Genomic DNA, 6,924 nt, shown 5'->3' on the forward strand with positions numbered 1-6,924 from the left:
TTTTGGGAATATATAAAAAATACTGGGCCGAAGAAGTGCCAGAGGAGCGCAACCAGGGAGCCACAAGCCTGGTAGGTGCGGCCACCCCCTGGTCACGCCTAGGGGGCTTGTGGGCTCCCTGCTAGCCCACTGGCTCCCCTCTTCTGCTATATGAAGGGTTTCATTCTGAAAAAATTCAGGAGGAGGCTTTTCGGAGGATTTGCCGCTGCCACGAGGTGGAACTTGAGCAGAACCAATCTAGAGCTCCGGCAGGACGATCCTGTGGAGGAAATTCCCTCCCGGAGGGGAAATCATCGCCATCGTCATCACCAACATTCCTCTCGTCGGAGGGGACTCATCACCATCAACATCTTCATCAGCACCATCTCATCTCCAAACCCTAGTTCATCTCTTGTAACCAATCTCCGTCTCGCGACTCCGATTGGTACTTGTAAGGTTGCTAGTAGTGTTAATTACTCTTTGTAGTTGATGCTAGTTGGATTATTTGGTGGAAGAGTTTATGTTCAGATCCTTGATGCTACTCCTTACCTCTCTGGTCATGAATATGATTATGCTTTGTGAGTAGTTACATTTGTTCCTGAGGACATGGAATAAGTCATGCTAATGATAGTCATGTGAATTTGGTATTCGTTCGATATTTCGATGTGTTGTACGTTGTTTTTCCTCTAGTGGTGTTATGTGAACGTCGACTACATAACACTTCACCATTATTTGGGCCTAGGGGAAGGCATTGGGAAGTAGTAAGTAGATGATGGGTTGCTAGAGTGACAGAAGCTAAAACCCTAGTTTATGCGTTGCTTCGTAAGGGGCTAATTTGGATCCACTAGTTTAATGCTATGGATAGACTTTGTCGTTATTCTTCTTTCGTAGTTGCGGATGCTTGCGAGAGGGGTTAATCATAAGTGGGATGCTTGTCCAAGTAAGGGCAGTACCCAAGCGGCGGTCCACCCATATATCAGACTATCAAAGTAACGAACGCGAATCATATGAACATGATGAAAACTAGCATGACAGAAATTCCCGTGTGTCCTTGGGAGCGTTTTTCCTCCTATAAGACTTTGTCCAGGCTTGTCCCTTGCTACAAAAGGGATTGGGCCACTTTGCTGTACCGTTGCTTCTTTTGTTACTTGTTGCTTGCTACGAATCATCTCACCACACAACCACTTGTAACCGATAATTTCAGTGCTTGCAGATTTTACCTTGCTGAAAACCACTTGTCAGATCCTTCTCCTCCTCGTTGGGTTCGACACTCTTACTTATCGAAAGGACTACGATAGATCCCCTATACTTGTGGGTCATCAGCCATCTCGTAGGTCACCGGCGATGAAGCAGAGAAAAGGAGACGGGAGATGCGGCTCCCCAGCGGGTCGACCACAGGGAGGCGCTACGCGCGATGGAGGGAGGAACGGCGGCGGTGTGTGCAAGACCACACCTATAGCAACGCTTTTTTCCGTATCTAGAAGTCCATATATGTGTTGCTAGTGCTTGTACCAATGGTTTAGGATGCGTTTCCTTATCCAGTGTTGCTATCGCTTAATGCAACACTTATACTGCCGTTGGTAAAAGAGACCGTTGCAAGAGTACAACAAATAAAACCGACTGTTACAACACTTATATACGTTGGTGCGTACAGGAAAACAAATCTCATTACCTTGCAATAGAGAATTTGCAACTCTTCAAGTGCTAACAATTAAATTAATACTCCACATAATGGTTATAATTATGTATATCAAGTGAGGAAAAAAATAGAATATACTCATGAGAGGAGGAACCCATATATTGAATAAAACTGTTGGATTACAATAGTTGATATTACAGGCAGAACATCATCCAAATGTGATGCATAATAAAAAAATCTTTACAACGAAGATTAAACTTAAACCATCCGTCAACACTCCTACAACTTAACTAAAAGTTAGCTGAAGAAAATCATCCAACAGGAACAACATCCCCACAAGTTAACTAATACTGAAGGCATCTATCGTCATCGTCATGGACCAGAACATCATCATCATCATTGAAGTATACTTGCAACGCACCCATATAATCATCCATATATCTTTTGAATCTACAAAGAAAACAACAAAATGAACGATTAACACACAATGCACTGAAACGATACAAGCAGGAATGTTAGTTGTCATTGATGACTAATCTTGATGCCACAATAAACGACACAACCTCCAGAATAACAAGGCTCAATAAAATTATGTGAGCAGTATCCAATGTGATGTTGTGCATTCAAAGGGCAATGTAAGTGACAATACCACTTCTCTTCTATTCTCCAGTTAGTTAGGAAACTGAACTGAAATGGTTTTCGTCATCTGAAATTGAACCAAAACATTTAGCTCTAATTGGTTTCAGTCATCCAACAATAAATATACAAACCTAGATGTGATCTGCTCACCATGCTTTGGAACAAACCTACAGCTTTTTGAAAATATGAGCTTCATTATATGGTGGAATATAAGTTTATGAAATCAGATGGAAATGATTTATAACACAGAGAACATGGGTTGTTAGCTTGAAGTATGACATCTAAACAAATGATGTTGTACAACATATATGATTACCTTAATGTAGGTTTCAGTTTAAAAAGCCTAATGCTCGAGTTACTCATTTCGATTGAAGATCGAGATCACCGTTCTCTTTCTAGTATTGACACTTCGGACTAAAATTTGAAAATACACATTTTTGTCAATGAGTTTCCACACCAAAACTGATTACAATTTAATCCAAAAAGTGAGAATCTACAAATGTGACATTCAGATTCTACCATGCTTGTTAAATTTTAACGATATCAAACTTGAACTTCTTTAAAGAAGGCATAACACGTAATAACCATCAGTTTTATCCTTACTTAGATATCAAACTAAGCTGAACATATGCTCGAAAGATAGCCCTTCAAAAAAAACTTATGCTTACGATGAATATGGCTGGAACCTGAATATGTGCATAGGCAGTATCATTTTTCATAATGTACATAAGTAAAAAAGCAGTGATGCAAATCTTATCTTCTGTTGGGACATTTAGAAAAAAAATAGGTTAACAGCATCAAATTTGCATGCCATGGTGTCTTTCTAGCTTTAGGGAGAGATATAATAAGTAAAAGGAGAGAAGGAGCATGATAATTTAAAGTAGAGCAAATTAAGCATGCCATCCCCACCAAACCACTTCTTTGCTCAGCACTTCCATTGTCACATCCCACATGGATCTAGCTCGTTTCTGTAGGAAAACAATGTCCACTAGAATTAATATATTTCTTTTGTCACACACAGGTCTATAGTAATGAACCGTACTCTCTCTCAAACCAATATGCAATGTAACGCCTTACATTTCATTGGCTAACACAACCGATGGTTCTTTGTAACTCTCTTCTAGAATTAATATGGAGGGCTCTAATAGTGCCTCTCAAAGAGCAAAACGGTGCACCAGGAAAATAAAAAATAGAAAGAAAGAAGTATTTCAGTGAAATCATCAGCCGTTACTTAATTAGTTCAGACTTCAGACATAGAAAATTGTAGTACTCATGCAAATACATGTGGATGTGACAAATCTGTTCCCGTGTTACATTCATGCTAAATATTTGTACTATAAAATCTGATTATACCAACTATGAGAGTAATGAAATATTTGTAGTAGTAGATTAATTCGTAATATTCATTGCTATTGTTGTTAGTTCGGTGCTTACAAAAGGCCAAACTAGAAGATTCTCCTCCCTTAAATAGAAAATAACATAACATATGTGTCCCTACCTAATTACTACTGAGATTATAGGAATTTTGTCAGAGTAATTACAGTGAAGATAAGCCCAAAGCATGACTGGACGGCTTATCGCTGTGTAGAACATAGTCGTTCTCCCCATGGTCTCTCCCTCATTTGTTTAAGAGAGAAAAAACTGCAGTCAGATCTCTCCGTTAGCTTCAAAAAAGGAAGGGAAAGCTGAGATGTGCTCCCCTGTGCCAATCGTCCTCCCATGTTCTCTCCCTTCTTTGCTTGAAAAGGTAAAAAACTACGTAGTATCTCTCTATTTGCTTTGCAAAAAAGCAACGGAAAGCTACTCCTATTAGCGATCAATCATTAAAAATCTACCTAAGAATAACTACTATTGTAACATACAAAAAGACTAGGATTAATAAGCGAGATATGGGAACATGCTAATGCCTTGCCGCCATATTGGTGCCGTACTGTAGGTGTGTCCTATTTAGATTCATAGTTTTATCCTGCCCTAGGTTATTAAGTAATCTCCCCCGAGCTATGTTGACCCTTTTGGTTGTGAGGGCACATCCATCGCAATGAACACGAAGCATATCAGTGAACCAAAGAAAAACTAGATGCGTGTTTAGTGACTAAGAAACGGAAGGAGGGAGGTAGTAAGCGCCAGTCTTAACTGCAGAAGATTAAGGACTTGGGAACAAAGAGGAGTGGACCAACCCACCTGAAGCCAGATGAGGAGGAGGAATCTCCATGGCTGCTTCGTCCCAAGCAGCACCAAGGTTGTACAATGGCCATTCCTCCCTACAGGTCTATAGGAGAAGAGAAGAACAAAGGTTAGAGAAATGGGCAGCGAGAGAGGATGAAACTAGGGGAGGGGATGTACTCACCGGACGAGAGGAGGGCGGCATGACCACCGGCGTCGGAGCAGACACCGGCAACCCTAGCCATGGGGAAGGTCGCCGCTGATCTTTGGTGGCCGTGAGCGCCGGATCTAGTCCAATGGGAGGGCGCTGCAGTGTGAGAGGAGCATCGGGTTGTGCTTCGTGGTGGCAGGATTGGCCAGACGTCGACTGAAACTTCCGCTGTAGATGGCGCAGCGAGAGGCCGCACTAAGAGAGAGAGACTGGGATGGGCCGTGAGAGGGATGGATGGGTGGGGGATGCGGGCGGATCCGACAGCCGCTGGAGGTGCGAGGTGGGAGAAGGGGTGGGCGAGGGCCGGCGATGAGGTGGATCCAAGGAGGGAGAGGAGGCGGTAGGTGGCGTCGATTTGGGAGAGATGAGAGGGATCGTGGGCTCTGTTTCTAGCGCATCTCTATCAATTCCTCTGTTTTTTTTCTTATATATACTAGTGTACTACAATGTGTATATAGGCGTGTTCGGAAACCTTCCACTCCGCTACTCCGCTCCAGGAGCGGGTGGAGCTGCCGTTCAAAACTGTGGAGCTGGCCAATAGGCACACCTCAGATTCTTGAATTACAGGGAGCCGGTGGATTGCGGAACAGCCCCTATGACCTGCAATTTCTACAACGCATATGCTTCGACGCTTATATGGCGTATCTATGGTGAATTTTACAACGTATGGTTAAAATGTTGCAGACTTTGTGTTGCTTTACAAGGGGTATTCTTGTAGTGTGCGGGTGCGAGGATGGGCGAAGGCGGCCGCGAGCGCTGCGGGCGCGAAGAGGAAGGATGACGGCACCGAGCACCAGCGCAAGGGCGAAATGAAGGTGGGAGTGAGGGGAGGCAATGGCGAAACTGGACTCCCCCTTCCAACTTTTAATGCCCCAGGGGTGACGTGGGGGCGTGGGATCGGTTATGCCCATGTTCCTCACTAACCCAGGATCCCCGTGCGCATTAAACTAAGTGGGGAACCTCAACCGGTGGCCAGTGGCTGCAATAAATCCTGCACCTGGGCCGAGGCATGACAGGCCGGGCCTGCGACGACGTCTCCTTGCGCCCATAGTGGTGGGCCCATCGTCCACCACCAACCCACACGCGGCGCACCCCAACCGGCATCAAGCCCAAAGCATCGCCGCGGGGCCCGAGGCACCACATCATTCGACTAGGTGACGGCCGGCTGCCACCCCAGCCGGCTGCAGTCCTAGCCGGCTGCCATCCCAGCCTGCCAAACGACACATGTCGTCACTTGCCGGCTCCGGCAGGCGTATCAACTTCGACAACAACTTCGAGCATGGGTAGTGGCGGGCCCGTCGTCCACCACCAGCCCACACGTGGCGTACACCAACCGGCGTCAAGCCTGAAGCGTCGTCGCGGGGCCTGAGGCGCCGCAATGCCCGACTAGGTAAGGGCCGGGCGTCAAGCCTGAAGCGTCACCGTGGGGCCCGAGGCGCCGCAACGTTCGACTAGGTCACGGCCGGATGTCGCCCCAGCCGACTACCGTCCTAGCCGGCTCCGGCAGGCGTATCAACTTCGATAACAACTTCGAGCATAGGGGGCACCGCTGCCCCCTCGTCCGGAGGCCTCCGGACCCCAATGGTTTTGGGGCTACTGATTAGGATACTACCCGTGGGTATTTCGGTCCCATCTGACCATACTCCCGTACAGTGATACGACCTGACGCATGACAAAGGGGCGCTTGCGGCAGCAGTGCGTGCTGACATGCTTGACGTGGCCATGGGCGCAATGATGTGAGGGTCAACGAGGCTACAGGGCCCCAGTCACCACCGAGGCTGGCCGGGCGATACGACACTGTAGCCACGTGTAACGCCCCGGACACACCCGCCGGCGGTCGTTACTCCTCGCGGGATCTAGATTGGGCGCACAAACGTGTGTGCATCTAGTCCAGTACATGCGCCATGTTTTGTGCCACGACAGGTCTCAAACGTCATGAACAACATGACCGCACACTTGTCCGCAAACATCCGTGTAACCACGAGGGTGGGCTCTAATACCAACTTCTAACGCCTCGGACACACCCGCCGACGATCGTTACTCCTACTAGGATCTAGGCTGGCCCCACATATCAATACTAGTCTTTTCTGCGCACTTTGTCCTCACTCATGCACACCCGAGATCACCTTCCCGGTCGGTCACCCATCCTAGAAGTACTCCAAGCCGAGAACGCTTAACCTGCGAGTTCTGTTCGAATGGGCCCCCAGAAAAGAAGGAATTCTTTATTGATATGAGTAGTCTATCATCCCTAATAAGCCAGACTATCACACCACGTTTACCCCAACCTGCTCCG

At 46.5% G+C, this 6,924-nt stretch overlaps 1 long non-coding RNA gene across 1 annotated transcript; it reads right to left on the minus strand.

The window, feature by feature from the left end:
- Positions 1–1,759: 1,759 nt before the first annotated feature.
- LOC123411562 lies at positions 1,760–5,034 on the minus strand. Its single transcript, XR_006613279.1, has 3 exons — positions 4,605–5,034; positions 4,439–4,526; positions 1,760–2,068 (listed from the first exon to the last, which is right to left on the minus strand). It is a non-coding gene; the product is annotated as an uncharacterized LOC123411562 (long non-coding RNA).
- Positions 5,035–6,924: the final 1,890 nt, after the last annotated feature.

The sequence above is a fragment of the Hordeum vulgare genome, chromosome 1H (genome assembly GCF_904849725.1).
Source record: "Hordeum vulgare subsp. vulgare chromosome 1H, MorexV3_pseudomolecules_assembly, whole genome shotgun sequence".
NCBI lineage: Eukaryota > Viridiplantae > Streptophyta > Magnoliopsida > Poales > Poaceae > Hordeum > Hordeum vulgare.